This window comes from Psammomys obesus, unplaced genomic scaffold (assembly GCF_907164565.1).
Source record: "Psammomys obesus unplaced genomic scaffold, mPsaObe1.curated_primary_1811, whole genome shotgun sequence".
Lineage (NCBI taxonomy): Eukaryota > Metazoa > Chordata > Mammalia > Rodentia > Muridae > Psammomys > Psammomys obesus.
The window spans coordinates 11,664,152-11,678,023 of record NW_026591598.1 but is presented as its reverse complement, the minus strand read 5'-3'; the positions used below and the strand labels follow the sequence as shown (position 1 = coordinate 11,678,023).

The window sequence follows — 13,872 nt, the reverse complement described above, 5'->3', positions numbered from 1 at the left end:
ATATATATATATATATATATATATATATATATATATATATATATATAAAATCTCTTCTGGGAATAGGTATATACAGAGGTAGGAGAATCTCTGAGAGCTCAAGGCCAGCTTGGTCTACACAGTGAGTTCCAGAATAGCCAGAGATAGAGAGAACCACTCTCAAAACAAATAAAATCTCAAATATACCTATATCTATATAAAATAAAATAGTTTTAACCCCCTCAACCCCTCAACTTTACCAGCAAACTCACTCCTTGGTAAATACCCAAAAGAACTGAAAATTGAAATTTGAAACAGACATTTGTTTGTCAGTGTTCATGGTAGCATTATTTACAATAACCATGAAGTTAGACCAACCCAAAAGTTCATCAGTGGGGGGCTAGAGAGATGGCTCAGCAGTTAAGGGCACTCTCTGCCCTCCCTCAGGACCTGGGTTTGATTACCACCACCCACACGGCCACTAAGGACCACATGTAACTGCAGCCCAAGGGGATCTGATGCCCTCTCTTGGCTACCACAAGGGCCACATGCACATGGCGTGCAGACACACATACAGGCAAAACACTCATGAACATAAAATAAAATAAAGGTTAAACCCAAGAGAACTCTTAAAATTGTGATAAGCATGCTAAAGTGAAGGTCTCCACGATTGGTGGCTTCTGGCAGGGATGCTGAAGGGAAAGGATTCAGATTGTTTAGGGGCTGGCCAATGGGCATTCACCCATGCACCAGTAAGTATATAGGCAATACAAATTGGACTTGTGGTTTTTTTGTTGGTGGTGGTTTGGTTTGGTTTTTTGAGGCAGGTTTCTCTGTGCAGTCATGGCTGTCCCAGACTTGCTTTGTAGACCAGGCTGGCCTCACACAGGCTGACCTGCTCTGACTGCTGGGATTAAAGGTGTGTACCACCGTGCCTTTTTGTTGTTTTCCTCTTTGTAGGGGAGGGGAGGGTGACAAGGGTAGAGATGTGGATGTAGGAGGACTGGGAAATGAGTGTGGTGAGGTGCAGTTTGTGAACTCCCAAATAATCAATAAAAATATTATGTTGAAATAAGAAAAAGAGGAAAGGTTAAACATTTAAAAGTACATCAATGGATGAATGGATTCATAAAAAATGGAATATTATATAACGGGGTATCATTTAGCCCTTAAAAGGAATGAAATTCTAATTCTTGTACTTAGGAGGCAGAGGCAGGAGGATCTCTGAGTTTGAGGGGAACCTGGTCTACAGAGTGAGTTCCAGGACAGCCAGGGCTATACAGAGAAACCTTGTCTTGAAAGACCAAAAAAAAAAAAGAAAAAGAAATTCCTTTGTGCTTCAACATGGAGGAACTTAGCTGGGTGCACACCTTTAATCTCAGCACTTAGGAGGCAGAAGCAGGCAGATCTCTGTGAGTTCCAGGGTTACACGGAGGAACCTTTTCTCAAATAAAACAAAAACAAAACAACAAAAAACTAATCCCAACATGGGCGAACACTGAAGACATTCTAAATGAAATAAGCTACACAGAAAGAACAAGTACTCTATTGTTTGGTTTACATGAAGTTGTCACATCTGAATTTAACAGATGTGGAAGCTGTGTGCTGGATGCCAGGGGCTGAGGCACAGGAGAGTGGGAGAGGTGTCCTAGCTCTGGAAAGAACATACATGTATTTAATGCCACAAGACGATGTGCTAAAGAATGACATGAAGAAGATTAACAATGGTGATTTAATGTATATTTTACCACAAACAAGGAAAGCACTCCTGGGACCTTACCTCTGAGAACTGGTCCCACCTTCTGCATCACTAAGCCTACCGCTTCTACTCAGCAGATGTCTTTCTGTCTGACTGGCCAAGATCATCATTGCAATCCTTCCTTCCTTCAGACCCTTCATCCCAGACATGGGACAGGTCTCTCATCTTATTCAGATTTGCCTTCATAGAAACATTTACCATCAAGCAGACATCTCTTTTTCTTTCTGGAGAGGGAAGGGTTGGTTCTGTTAGGACAAGAGGGTCTTGCGTAGCCAGTTTGGCCTCCCAGACAAAACTGCTTTTTAAACTCCTGGCTCTTCCTTCTCAAGTACTGGCATTAAAGGGGTGTGTACTACCTTGCCTAGCAAAACTCCGAAGTTTGGTTCCTCGCCACAAAAAGAATCCTAACGGGCCAGGAAGATGGCTCAGCGGTGAGAGCACTCCTCAGGAAAGAACCCACGGAGGCTGGATGCAGAGACGAGCGCCTGTAATCCCGGCACTCCTGCACTGAGGTAGGAGACAGGGACAGAACTGACTGGAGGCTTGCAGGGCGGCCAGCCTCGAGTACACAGCACAGCAGCAGAATCAGGAGACCCTGCTCCAACAGGAGGGAGGTGACAACAGTTCTCAGCGGTGTCCTCTGACTTCCACAAGTGTGTACCTTCAAGTGCGGACACAGACACAAACAAAAAGCAATAAAAAAGAAAACAACTTTGTCTTAAAGTAGTAATACTAATCTTTCCTCTTTTGATTTGTTTGCTAGGAATCTCGGAACTACGACTTTTTTTCACTGATGAACAGCAGCTTGGCCATGTGTCAGGCAAGGCAGAACCAATGATAAATGAACTGTACTAAATGGTTCAGTTTTCTATTAAAGCTCCCAAGACAAAAGACCTGTCTGAAAATCTAGCACTTGGGTGACAGGCAGGATTAGGAGTTTTGGGTCATCTTGTATTACAAAGTGAGTTCCAGGCTAGCCAGCCTATAAGAGATCCTATTAAAAAAAAAAAAACAAAAACAAAAAACCCTACGTAGGCACAGTGACTTACTATTACTATTTTAATGCCAGAATGGGGGGAAGCCAAATCTCTGTGTTTGAGGACAACTTGGTCTATGTAAAGGGTGATGGTCCAGCCAGTGGCAGTCTGTCTCAAACCAACCAAAAGCCTCCCAGGACGGAGCATGTGGGGCCTGAGTGAATCTGAAGTAACTGAGGGATTGTACAGTGCCGTACCAGCAGGGCCTCAGCCACAGGCGCAGCTTTGCTGGGCAGTAGTTGTCCTTAGCCTGCATTTTGAGCTGCTATAGGTTCTAGGAATGGAACTAGGGTCCTCTGGGGGAGCAGCCAGTGCTCTTAGCCGCTGAGCTGTCCCTTACCCTTTCTTCTTGTACCCTGATCTAATCACTTGGAGTCCTAAGAGCTCATGATGTGAAAGGAATGAGGCTGTGGACACCAGGATCTATCTTCTAGTTCCCACTCTGGCCCTCATGAAATGTGCATCCAGAGCTGGGCAGCGGCGACGCACACCCTGGTCTCGCTCTGGGCGCCAGGTTGGCCTTGAACTCACAGAGATCCTCCTACACCTGCTTCACTGAATGCTGGGATTAAAGGTGTGCACTACTGCACAGGCAGGGGCGGGCAGGTCTCTGAGTTCAAGGACAGCCTGGTCTACAGACTGAATTCTAAAACAGCCAGAACTACACAGAGACACCCTGTCTCAAAACAAACAAACAAAATATTGCATGCCTTGGGCAAAACAGTGCCACTTCCCCAAACACACTCCTGTTCTGGCCTTTTCTATTTGCTGCGGCCAGTGTCAAATTTAAACCCCACAATGCTAGAGAATTCTCCCAGGTGTTGCTTTAAGTAAATGATCAAAGGCAAAGCCACCAACAGTGAGACGAAATGACATTAAATACAGGAAGGACATGTTGTGAAGTATTTCTGCCTCAAACACATCCTGGGATGTGACCCTGAGGAGAGGGCAGACAGTTCCGCTTCAGAGACCTGTCAACTACATCCAGCACAGTCCGCACAGGGCCAGGGATCAAGAGGAACAGCGGGAACCTGGATATTGTGAATAACCAATGGAAGTAGAAAACATATGTTTATAAATATATCTAATTTTATATTTAGTTTAGTTTTTCAAGACAGGATTTCTCTGGGTAGCCCTGGCTGTTCTGGAATGAACTCACTCTGCAGACCAGGCTGGCCTCAAACTCAGAGATCCACCTGCCTCTGCCTCCCGAGTGCTAGAATTTCTGTCTCCCTCTCTCCATATATATATGCCTATATAAAATTTGACACAGGGTCTCACTATGTAGCTGTCCTGGAACTTGCTACGTTGACTGGGCTGGATTTGAACTTATGGAGATCTACTTGAATTTACCTCCTGAGTACTGGAATTAAAAGTATGCCAGCTGAACAATCTATTTAGCCCCATATATATATACATTTACATATATATACAGAATCACATTATATGTGTACACACATACACACATTTCTGTGAGAAACAGAACAGCCTAGTGTCTTTGCTCAGGAAACAGCCACTACAACTCTTGGGGGCAGAAGGACTCCTATTTGCAGCGTAAACACCAGTGGTTTAAACCAGCCAACCACCACATGCCTAGCGAGCTTGTGTAGAGCAGACAGGGAGGAAGGGACAGCCGTTCTGGAGGAGGACACAGCAGTTCTTGCCTCCTGAACTTCAGTCTTCTCTGTAGCCCACCAGCTTTCCTTTCCAAGAACCTGGAGGTCCCCTGGCCCAATGGGAGGCTCTCTTTCTGCTGAGATCTTGAGATTGAGCCTGTAATCACTGCTTTAGGATAAGCCAATATCCCCAGGCATTATGATCCTCAAGGCCTAGAACAGGATCAGTTTTGCAAGTCCCTTCCATGGCACAGACACACTCTGTGTGACTTTACGGTAGGGACAGGACTACTGGGTGGGAAGACAAAGTGTCTAAGCTCCAGGCGGATCAGAGCAGGAACCAGCAATCTCAGTGAACCGTGTGTGCCTGAATGGACCCAATCTTTGGAAGTCTATAATATGAGGGAGGTATTTCCCCTTGAAAAACTTCCCACCCTGCCGCTCTATTAGAGAAAAGAAAAAAGTAAACAAACTGAAATTGTAATAAATGACTTTAAACTTCTTCACTGTGGAATATGGTGGCACACACCGGCCATCCTAATACCACGAAGGCTGAGGCAGGAGGATCAACAATACAGAGCAAGACCTCATCTCAACAGAACAAAATGTTCTTCACGATCCAGAAGGACGTAACTGCTCTGACTGGATGGATGTGAAGTTGGGCATGAATTCATTTAGTCCTTTAACAAATACTGAAGACCTACTGTGCATCTGACACTGTACGGAACAGCGGCAAGACAGCCTAACTTCTCACCTTAGGAGCTTACACTCAAGGAAGGTGACTGTGGACGGCTTACATTCCTTTAAGCAGGTTGCCTGTAATAAATCTATTCATTCTCAAGGCCTTCTTAGTCCTATTCCACTACACTGAAGCACAAAGCCTAAAGAAGTTGTCCAAAGCCATGCCTGTTTCTTCTGACAGGCTCTTATGTATCGAAGGCTGGCTCCAAACTCACAGTGTAGCGGGGCACAAGACTGACCTACTGATTCTCCTGCCTTCACAGCTAGGGACCTAACTTGGGGTCTAACTCCCATGCTTGCTGAGGGCCCTACCCACAGAGCCGTATCCTAGGCAGCTCCCACAAACACACTTCTGCTTGTGCTCAGTCGGCATGGACTCAGGCGCCATCCACTCGCCTCACCCGAGTTCTCCAGAGGACCCCTCCACTACCCCATCCCATCTGTGGACTTTCAAGGGCCTTCCGGGAGAGCCCATCACCCGCTCATTCGCTCTGTGAGTCCCTGGGAGCATCATGGTTACTGATGCTGGGCTGGGTCGTTGTCTCCCACTACCACGGGTTCTGGGGCTCACTACGGTTTACATGCATATCCAACACATTCAGCATGGGCCAGCGCCGCCGTCCTTCCTACCGAGGAAACAGTGAAGGGACCAGAAACCGGCTCTGGCCAGAGAACTTTCACATTATTTAGTCCATACTACCACCGTGTGAATCATTTACCTTCACTCCACAGCCCAGGAATCTGAAGCTCAGGGAAGGGAGGGGATAGAGCAAGACAGTAGGCTGGGAAGAACCAGGATGTGTTGTGTGGTAGGCTAGGCTCTTCAGCCCTGGTCCTTTGCTCTGCGCCACATAGCCAGTCAGAGAAGAGAGAAAATCAAGGCCTCGGATAAACCAGGAGTGGTGGCTCACTTGGGTAATTCCAGCATTTGAAAGGCTGAGGCAGGCAGACTCTGTGAAAAGACCAGCCTGGGCTACCCAAGAAAGACCCTGTCTCAACACCAAACACACTGCCAGCCTTCCTACTGTAGTAGGGATAGTGCCTGGCCTTGGTGTCCCTCAGGAAGCCCAGGCTACACCCTCCTTTCCTACTGCTATCGCTGGTCCTTCTCTCCTGCCAATCTAGTAACACTGGGACCAATTCTCGACTCTATTTTAGCCCGGACATGACTGACTCTTCTCCCAGTTTCCTCATGTTTAAATAGGATCGCCTTAGCCATGTCTGTAATCTCAGCACAAGACAGGGTGTTTAGAAATTCAAAGTCATCTTTAGCTGCATATTGGGTTCTAGTCTAGCCTGGGCCATATGAGACCCTTTCTAAAAAAAAAAAAAACCAAACTAAAAACTAAACTAAACATGTATTTGTTTAATTAAACAGTTTAAAAATAAATACATAAAAATAAACATTATTTTTGAATGAAAAATACAAATTTTAAACCTCATCTCTCAGAAGGGGAGAGATTGTCTTTCTAGCGCTCCACCGAGTTATCGGGTGCTGGGTGTTTAGAGACAGCCTGGGAAGACTCTCACCCACCGGCATTCGAAGGCACCACAAGGATGCTGCCCCAGGCTACGGTGGCCCCGGGACTCTGACTCCTCACTGCCTTGGCCTTTCCGCCAGTCCCCGCAAACAGACACACACACACACACACACGAGCCCTCCTCCCTGCGTCCACAGGACAAGCCGGCTGTACCAGCCTCTGCCCAGGCAAACTTCGGGTCACCAAGCCGCGGCCGGCTCAGTTCGAGCTCAGGGCACGGTGCACCCCGCAGGGCGCAGCCTCAGCCGCCCTCCCCTGCCGGCGCCAAGGCCCGGCGGCCGGGTCCGCACTGCCGTCGGGGCGCGCAGCGCCTCGCTCTCCGCCAGCGCCACTGCCCTCGAGCCCCGACGCCGTGCCACGGACGGGTCCAGCCCCGGCCCCCGGGTGCCCGGCCCCAGCCCCCAGGCCTCCCGGCCCGCCCAGCCCGCGCCCATTCGGGCCGCTTCGGCCAGGCCCGCGCACCCGGAAGTGGGCGTCGGGTCCCGAAGAGCAGGGCCCGCGCCCCGCCGCCGTCCAGGCGCGGCCTCCGGGGTCACCCGCCCGGGGCTGCACCGCTCCGCGCCCCCGCGGGTCCGCGCCGGACTTACCTGCCCCGCCAGGTGAGCCGCCTCCGGTCAGCCCTTCCCCCGCCCCCCTCTGCACTCACCTGGGTCGCAGGTGAGCGTCTCGCGGGAGCTCGCCACGGGTCGCCGCTGGGGACACACTTTCCGGCTCCGCGAAGCGCCGCGGCGCACCTGGCCGAGGCTCCGCCCAGGCCCGGCCTAGCCTGGAGAGGGAGGCCCAGAGAGGGGCAGCCAGGCCACAGTGCTAAGGTCCCCCTCTGCCCTAGAGTCCCGTGTCCTGGAAGTCTCCGAGAGCCCATGGAGCTGCCGGGCCTCAAAGTTCCAACTCAAAGAGCATGGCTCCTGGGAAGCTGTCCCTGATCCCTGAGTCCCTAACTCTGTTATGTGGAACATTCTCTGTGCTCCTTATTATAGTCCGCAGCAGGCTGTTCTTGTCTTCTGTCTCCTCTTTTTAGCCTCTGACCTTGGGGATAAGGTCTGGTCTTTTTTCCCTAGTACAGGGCCTGGCACATACCAGAGGCTCAGCAAATATTCTTCACTGAATAGCTAGGCAATGATCTGTTGTTGATCTGTCTGTCTGTCTGCATATTCATCTCTTGTTTTTATATTAAAAAATTTTTATATGTATGGCCTGCATGTACATCTACGCACCCCTTGCATGCCCGGTACCTGCAGGGGTGGGGAACAGAGGAAGGCGTGGGATCCCACGGAACTTGAGAATCCAACTCCGGTCCTTGGAACTTGGAAGAGCAGCCAGTGCTCTCAGCCGCTCAGCTGTCTCTTCAGGTGCATTTACTTAGGTCTTCCCATCCAGGTTTCAACTAGGTCCTGCCCTGCTCAGCTTCCAAGAGATCAGCTGTATTCAGAGTGGTGTGACCATAGACTGTTTAGATTTGCTGAGACAAGGTTTTATGTATTTCAGGCTGGCCTCCAGCTCACAATTCAGTCAAGGCTGGTCTGGAACACTTGCTCTTGCTCCTTCTCCTGTCACCTCCGGAGTTCGGGGATTACAGGCGTGCACTGCCACACCCAACATGGACTCTGGTTTCTTTCTTTGCTCTGGGACAGAGTTCGGGGCTCCCATTGGCTGGTCAATTCAGCTTCTCATCAGTTTTTGCAAATGTGCAGCTAGAAATGGCAAATGGCACCTCAGGGATAGAGAGCTTGAGCCCTGAAGATCAGCAGAGGGGACCAAAAAGCACCGCAATCACTGTTTTCCTTAGGAAGGCCCCGGTAAGAGGCGAGGTGTTGGGTGGCCAGAAGCTGGGGCTTACCCTAACCCAGCCACCTGCTTTCCTCAACAACAGCTGAATAACCGGACAGCAGTGCTGATAGACGTGAGTGTCGTGGAGAATCGTTAAGATCCGTGCTGAACCCCTTATTTGATAGTATTATTCAACCTTTCATTAATCTGTGTGAGAGAAATCTTTTTTTAAAAAAAAGATTTATTTACTATTTATACAACATTCTGCCTGCACACCAGATCTTACTATAGATGGTTGTGAGCCACCATGTGGTTGCTGGGAACTGAACTCAGGACCTTTGGAAGAACAGCCAGTGCTCTTAACCTCTGAGCCATCTCTCCAGCCCGGGAGAGAAATCTTGTTCATGGTATCAAGTTAGGGATTATCAGACACACACACACACACACACACACACACACACACACACACACACATACACATACACACGTACACGTTATTGCTGATATAGAAACTGATGCAGGAAAGAGACATTGATCAGACAGTTGGCACGAACTGTTTGACCATGGGAGCAAGTCACTTTCTGTCTTTCTGTTTCCTCTCAGGCACCTGTGGTGCTGCACACTTTTAATCCCAGCACTCCAGAGGCAGTGAAAGGCAGTGAGCTCCAGGCCAGGCTGGTCTACAGAGTGAGTTCCAGAACAGGCAGGGCTATGTAGAGAAACCCTGTCTCAAAAATACATAAATAAATAAGTAAACAAGAGAACAAATGAAAAGAAGGTACCTCTGCCAACTGGGGAGGATGAAGAAGACATAAGGAAATAACGGACTCAGGAAGAGATCACTGGGGCTGACACACACAGATAGAGTGCTCCCACCGAAGGCCTGATGACAGCTCATCCACATTTCCTTCTGGGGCAAGGGCACACCGTATAATCATCAGGAGCTCAGAAAATGAGGCCCGTGGTGTCTAGCGGCACTTCTGTGCACTCTAAGACCGGCAAGGCCTGTCCTAGGGCATGTTCACAAGAAGCTCTTGCAGTGCTGTGCCAGGAGGAAATGTGTACCGGAGGCTGGTAGAAACTGTTCAGCCCGGTGGTGATGTCAGCGGTGGTGGCGCACGCCTTTGATTCCAGCCCTCGAGAGGCAGAGGCAGATTTATCTCTGTGAGTTCAAGGCCAGCCTGGTCTACAGAATGAGTTCCAGAATAGCCAGAGCTACACAGAGAAACCTTGTCTTGAAATATAAGCAACTTAAGGGAGAAAAGGTTTATTCTGGCTGACAGTTCCAGGTTATGGCCCACTGGGCTGAAGTTATGGAAGCAGAAGCTTGAGACAGGTGGTCAGATCAAATCGTGCCCACAGGAAGCGGAAAGCAACGGATGCTTGTGCTCGGCTCACTCTCTCCTGTTTGCACAGTTCAGGGAACCCCGGCCCAGGGAATGCGGTGGCCTGTGATGGACAGGCCTTCCCATCTCAGTTCACTTAACCTCAGGATAACCTCTCACAGCCTGCTTCCCAGCTGTTCTGCATCTCATCAAACTGACAATTGAGATTAACTGTCACGAATGTTGTATTAAGTGTTTCTAAGATAAAGTCAAGGCGACTGAGACTCAGCAGATACTTATTTGCCATTATTCATGGCAACATTTTTCACAACAACCAAAGCAATCCAAGTGTTCAACAACAGATGTCTGGGTAAGCAATATATATATGAATATTATTCAGTCATAAAAAGAAATACATTTCTGGTTCGTGTTGCGCCATAGACGAACCTTAGAGACATTTTATGTTAAGTGAGTTAAGGCAAATAATAAAGGACAAACACTGTATGTTTCCCTAACATGAAATATTGCCGTTTGGTATATAGCTCAGTGGTAGAGTGTCCAAAGTGTATCAGACTCTATGTTCAATCCCCGGTACTGCCTAAAATTAAAAAAAGAAAAAAAGTGAAACAGTAAAAACAGCCAGATTCACAGACGCAGAAGGAGGGGATGTTGCTCACTCCTAGAAAGGAGGTCATGGACAGCTATTGCTTCATTAGGTACAGAGGTCTTGTTTGAATGAGGAAAACGTTTTTGAAATAGAGGTTGTGTAATACTATAAATGTAGTTATTGCAGTTAAAGTGATGCTTCAAAGTGATTTAAGGGGTCTGGGGTGATGGCTCAGTGGAGTAGAGCACTTGTTGTGTAAGCCTGAGGGCCTGAGTTCAAATCTCCTCCTCTGGCTTCTATATTCATACACACACACACACACACACACACACACACACACACACCCCAACCGCATACCACAAATACATGCGCACACCAATACATAGACACACCGCTCACACAACACACACACACTCGCACAAGACAAAATGACTAAAATATTTTTAAAATAATGGTAAATTTGTTTAATTTTATTGTGTGTGCATTAGTGTGAAGGTGACAGATCAGATCCCTTGGAACTGGAGTTACAGACAGTTCTGAGCTGACATGTGGGTGCTGGGAATTGAACCCAGATCCTTTCGGAAAAGGAGACAGGGCTCTTAATCACTGAGCCATCTCTCCAGCCCCTAAAAAATAACTTAAGCTAGGTGTGTGGAAGGCTAGGGGAAGGAGAATTCCAGGAGAATTTTAGGGCAGCTCCAGCTACATAGTGAGCTCGAGGCCAGTCTGGACTATACAACGAGACTCTGTCTCAAAAACTATAAAAAATGAGGATAAACAAACAAACAGAAAACTAAAAGAATGTGCACAATTTTTACTTCTCATTAAAGCAAAGAAGACAAATGAGGACACTCCAAAAGCAAAAGAGACTGTCTCATTGTTCTAGAATCCAACAAGACAAAGAAAGGGGGGCTTCTGGGGTGAAGGTTCCGGATGGACACCCTCTTTCTCTGAGTGGCTTTAGTTTAGAAAACATCTTTTTGGGGTGGCGGGGGTGGGAGGAGAATTTCATGTTACCTAGGCTGGCTTCAAACTCCCTGATTGGCTGAGAATGACCTTGACCCTCCTGGCTCATGCTGTGCTGAGTTGGAAGTTGGTAGGACTTCACGCGTGTACACGACACTCTCAGCTGAGCTACATTCACAACAGAAAGCAGTCTTTCTACTTTAATAAAAATATTTTTTTTCTAGTATGAGGGCAGATACACAGGGCCTTGCACCTGCCGGGCAAACGTTCTACACCCCGGCACTTTTCTTTCATCCTCAAACCCAGAGCCTTGTGCATGCTGGGTACATCCTGTACCCCCGGGGCCACTCCTGTCATGCAGCCTAGTCCACTGGCTCTGTCACCAGGGCCTCCTGACCCTTTGCCTCATGGCCTTGCCGTGAGGCCATTGTCCAGCACCACTGTTTCTCTGCTGTGTTTGATCACAGCTTTCCAGCCACCTTCTCTGGTCTCTAGCTCAGGCTCCTGGCTCTGCGGCCTCTGGACCCAAGAAAGATGTATCCAGGGTCCTCTGCATCTTGGGCTTGTGCGACTGGATGGAAAGCGAGCTTGGTGTGTAACGATGCTAACTTGGGTTGGACCTGTTGGGTTTGAGGGTCTTGAGGAAGTCAAGCATATTACAGATGTACACACGGATGTCTGTTTTGCGGCTGGCACACAGCCACTTTGGGGCTCAGGCGCTGCAAGCCTCCCTGTCTCCTTCCCTTGAGGACCTCTGCTGTATTCTCCCATAGGACCGCTAGAAGGCAGCACACGACGGTGGAAATGCCCAGACTTGGCTCACTGGCTCTGAGTGGGGATTCTGAGTGTGCTATCCAGCAGCCCCATACACTTCTCAGAGGATGGGCTCAGCCCCGGCGAAGAGGGCACACTGTTTTCAGTGTGAATGCTGAAGCCAAAGGCTCTAGACTATGCCTGGCTCTTATTATTAACTGAATCAGTGAATTGGGTTAAACCACCAAATTTCTCTGTGCCTCTGAAATATCTGTCGAATACTGGATGGCAGCACACTAGCCCGTCCCTGCTTGCGGCTTCATTTTCTACAGTCTCAGTGACCTGTGGTCAATGACAGCATCACAGGGCCCACATGACTGGCCACAGCTGTCTATAACTCAAAGACCTCTTCTGGCCTCTGCTGGGCACATGGTACACAGACGTACATGTAAGCAAACCACTATACGCCTAAATAAAATTTAAGAAAATTTAAAAAGTATTTTTTGTTGTTGGTGGTGTTGTTTTTCGAAACAGGGTCTCTTTGTGTAGCCCGGGCTGTCCTGGAACTCACTCTGTAGACCAGGCTGGCCTCAAACTCAAGAGATCCTCCTGCCTCTGCCTCCCAAGTGCAAGGACTAAAGGCGTGCGCCGCCGCCACCACCCGGCAAAAATATTACATATTCTTAAAAGATTTTAAAAATTTAAATTATGTGTGTGCGCCCATGTGCATGAGTGCGTGCAGGTGCACGTGGAGTCCAGAAGAGACCGTTGGATGCACCAGTGGCTGACTTACAGGTGGTTGTGAGCCGCCAACCAAACATGGGTGCTGCAAGCTGAACTCCGGTTCTCTGCAAGAGCACCACCGGGTCCCTGACCACCGAGCCGTCTCTCCGTCAATTCATACGTTTGCCTTAGGTGCTGTTTTGAGTGGCACGACGAAACGTGTGCCGCTTTCTGCTTTGTGCCGCGGGCCCCCTCGTGTAGGCCACCCTCTCTTTAGTCACTGGCACAGGTCAGTGGTCTCCTTATGGCGGAGCTTACAACCCCAAGGTACAAGCGCGCAGAAGCTGTAAGGTGAAAGGGCAAGTTCTTGAGGAGCTGGAAAAACGAAAACCCGGGCTGGCGGTGCACACCTGTAATCCCAGCGCTAGGGAGGCGGAAGCTGGTGGATCTCTCTGTGACTTGGAGGCCAGCCTGGTCTACAAAGTGAGCTCTGAGTCAGCCAGGGCTCCAGAGTGAGAATCCTTCATCGTGCCTCCTCTCCAGAAAGATGTGAGCGCCCTCCTTCCTCCTCCAGATGCCACGCCTGCCATTTGGTGCCCTGCTTTCCCGCCACTGTGGATTCGACCTCCAACACCTTCCTCCACAATAGACTCTCTTCCCTAGGTGGCTTTTGGTCCAGGCGTTTCCTCACAGTGGCTGATACAACCCCCCCTCCTGTAGACACAGGGTTCAAGTATCCCAGGCTGACCTTCAACTCATTGGTAGTTTAGGATGATCTTGAACTTCTGAGCCTCTTGCCTCCACCTCCTGGGTGCTGGGGTTGCAAGTGTGCACCTGGATTCCTGGGGCTTGAACTCAGAGCCTTGAGCAGTTGAGGTAGACCCTGGTCCCGTTTGTCCTGCCTGTGATTCAAGTGTCTTTCTGTTCGGAGTGTCCATCTCTCCTAAGAGACTCAGCGCCTTTCTTTCTTGCTTTCCTTCTTTCTTTCCTTCTTTCTTTCCTCCTTCCTTCCTTCCTTCCTTCCTTCCTTCCTTCCTTCCTTCCTTCCTTCCTTCCTT

The 13,872-nt window shown here is 48.9% G+C and overlaps 1 protein-coding gene and 1 pseudogene across 5 annotated transcripts in view; one reads left to right on the top strand and one right to left on the bottom strand.

The window, feature by feature from the left end:
• Kdf1 (keratinocyte differentiation factor 1) overlaps positions 1 to 7,399 on the bottom strand; it is an 11,186-nt gene extending 3,787 nt beyond the window's left edge. Inside the window, exons 1-2 of one of the 5 annotated variants that reach the window (XM_055611494.1) lie at positions 2,095 to 2,474; positions 1,760 to 1,962 (exon numbers count right to left, since the gene is read on the bottom strand). The gene's annotated coding sequence lies outside the window, so the exon portion shown is untranslated. The other 4 variants (XM_055611495.1, XM_055611498.1, XM_055611496.1 and 1 more) reach the window with 4 other exon arrangements.
• LOC129679662 (translation initiation factor IF-2-like) lies at positions 5,736 to 7,276 on the top strand (annotated as a pseudogene).
• Positions 7,400 to 13,872: the final 6,473 nt, after the last annotated feature.